Genomic DNA, 2,991 nt, shown 5'->3' with positions numbered 1-2,991 from the left:
AAAAAAAGAAACGAACAAACAAAAAAAACATATTGAAAACAAGGAAAAACAAAATAAAGGATAAAGTTATCCTCACCAGAGCGGGAAAGGGAGAGACAGGAACATAGATCGGTATATACGAGTTAATGAGACTTCCGCTGCCAGCTAGCTTATTGGCGAGCGGCAGACGCGGCGGCAGTAGCGAATCGATGCGAGGCAGGAAGACGTCGAGTGGGTGTGAGGAGGAGGAGAGAGAGGGAGAGGGAGAGAGGTGGTGGTAAAGGAGAGAGAGGGAGAGGGAGAGAGGTGGTGATAAAGGAGAGAGAGGGAGGGAGGGAGAGAGAAAGTGAGTAGATAAAGGACAGAAGAAAAATAAGGGGGGAGAGGAGAGAGAGAGAGAGAGAGAGAGAGAGAAGAGAGAGAAGAGAGTGAGAGAGAAAAGAGAGAAGAGAGAGAGGGGGGGGGGCGAGTGAAGAAATGAGAGTGAGATATAACGATAAAGGAGAGAAGGAGGGAGGAAGGGAAAGATGAAAATAGAGTAGAGAGAGAAGAAACGGAGGGAAAGATGATGATAAAGAGAGAAAAAGAGCGAAAAGAGGAGGGCGAGAGACGGGAAGTGATGGATGGTAATAATGAAAAAAAAAATCTTATACATTCCTTTTCTTTGTTATTTCCTCTTCGTTAACTCCTTTTCTGCCTTCTCATCGTCAAACCCTTATCATCATCTACTTCCTCCTCCTCCTACTCTCCTCTTCCTCATTCTCTTCCTTATCCTTATCCTCCTCCTTATCCTCATCCCTATCCTCATCCTCTTCCTTATCCTCATCCTCTTCCTCATCCTTATCCTCTTCCTTATCCTCATCCTCTTCCTAATCCTTATACTCATCCTCATCCTTATCCTTATCCTCATCCTCATCCTCATCCTCATCCTCTTCCTCATCCTTATCCTCTTCCTTATCCTCATCCTTATCCTTATCCTCATCCTCATTCTCCTTTATTCTCATCCTCCTCATTCTCATCTTCATTTTCATTTTCTTCTTCCTCTTTTTTCCTTCCTTATCCCCCTCCCCCTCCCCCTCCCCCTCTTCCTTATCATCCTTTGTCTCCTAACCCTCTCCATCATCACCCCTTTCTCTTTCCCTCTCCCCTTCCCCTCTCTTATCACCCCCTTTGTTACCCCTCTTTCTCATCCCCCCTTTGCTACCCCAACCCCCCTCTCCTTTCCCTCTCGTTACCCCCACCCCCACCCTCCTTCTTCCCCCCTCAATACCCCCTTCCCCCTTCCCTCTCTACGCCCTTCCCCCTTCTCCCTCTCTACCACCTTCCCCCCTTCCCCCCTCTCTACCCCTTCCCCTTCCCCCCTCACTACCCCCTTACCCCCTTCCCCTCCTTAAAACCCCCTTCCCCCCTCTCTACCCCTTCCCCCTCCCACCCTTTCCCCCTTCCCCTCCTTACTACCCCTTCCCCCTCACTACCTTCTCCCCCCTCCCCCCCCTTCCCCACCACCTTTACTTCCCTAAGTTTTCCATTTGCAACTTGGGAAAATTAAGTAGCTCTGACTGCACTCCCGGCCCGCCCTGACAGTGACAGACAGGCGAGTAAAAGCGCGCCAATCCATGGATAAATTGAAAACATGTTTGGGGGGAGGGGGGAGGGGGGGGAAGAGTAGATTGTGGAGGGGGGGGGAGAGGAAGGGGAAAGTAGACGAGAGAGTGTCTAAGGAAAGAGGGAAGGAAGGGTGGATGGAGGGGGGGGAGGAGGAGAAGGAGAGAGGAGGAGGGAGAGTAGGTGAGAAAGTGTCTACGGAAAGAGGAGGGAAGAAAGGATAGAAGGAAGAGGAGGAGAAGGAGAGAGGAAGAGGGATAGTAGACGATAAAGTGTCCAAGAAAAAGGGAAGGAAGGATGGAAGGAGAAGAGAGGAGGAGGGGAGGGGAAATGGTGTATGGAAGGAGGGAGGAGTGGGGGAGAAGGGGAGAGAGGGGAGTGGGGGAGAAGGGGAAGGAGTAAATTTGTACGGAGAGGGTGTGGGGAAGACGGGAGGTAAGGGGGAAGTAGAAGAGAGGGGAAATAAAGATGGTGTGAAGGAAGGGAAGAAGGATGGACGGCCGGAGGATGGGAGGAGGGGAGAGGGGAGAAAGGGGAATAATGAGAGAGAGGAAATGAAATAAAGAGGGAGGAAGGATAGGTGTGAGGGAGTACAAAGAGGAGTTCAGAGAGGTGGGAGAGGAGAGAGAGAAAGAGAAAAAAAAAAAACAAGGAAGGAGGAAAAGAGGGGAGAGGGGAAAAAAGGGGGAAAACAGGAAGGAGATGGGCATAGGGGGGGAGGGGGATTAAGAAATCGCTGGGGAGAAGGGGAGAAGAGAAAGGGGGAAGAAATAAGACTATGAGAGAAGAGGGAAGTGGTAGGGAAGAAAGACGTAGATGAGAGGGAGTGGGAGACTGGAAGAGAGAGGGAAGCAGAAGAAGAGAGAGAGGGGGAGGGAAAAGAAGAGAAGTGAGGGAGGGAGAAGAAAAGGAAGAGAGGAATAAGAAAGGGGAGAGGAGAGAGGGAGAGAAAAAGAGGGTAATAAGAAAGGGGAGAGGAAGAATGGAGGGGAAGCAAGAGAGGAAGAGGAGAGAGGGAGAAAAAAAAGAGAGAAATAAAAAAGGGGAAGAGGAGAGAAGGAACGAAAAAGAAAGGAATAAGAAAGGGGAGAGGAGAGAGGGAGAGAGAAAGAGGGGAATGAGAAAGGGAGGGGAAACAAGAGAGGGGAGAGAGTACCGAGGCTTTCATAGTCGTTGTTAGTTGTCCATCGCCGGCCCGAGTTGTCGGCTCGAGTGTATTTGTGTGTTTTTAGGCCTACCGGGGGAGAAAAGTGACGTCTGTTTATGTATTGCCTTTTTTTCTCGATTTTTTGTTTGTTTGTTTGTTTCTTTTTTTTTTTTTTGCTTGTTTGTTTAGTTTTGATTATCATTGAAGAAAAGGTCGTTTCATTTTGTTTCTTTTTTCTATTTTGATGTAATTTTTTCTTT

The sequence above is a fragment of the Penaeus monodon genome, chromosome 5, assembly GCF_015228065.2.
Source record: "Penaeus monodon isolate SGIC_2016 chromosome 5, NSTDA_Pmon_1, whole genome shotgun sequence".
Classification (NCBI taxonomy): Eukaryota; Metazoa; Arthropoda; class Malacostraca; order Decapoda; family Penaeidae; genus Penaeus; species Penaeus monodon.
This window is presented reverse-complemented; position numbering follows the sequence as displayed.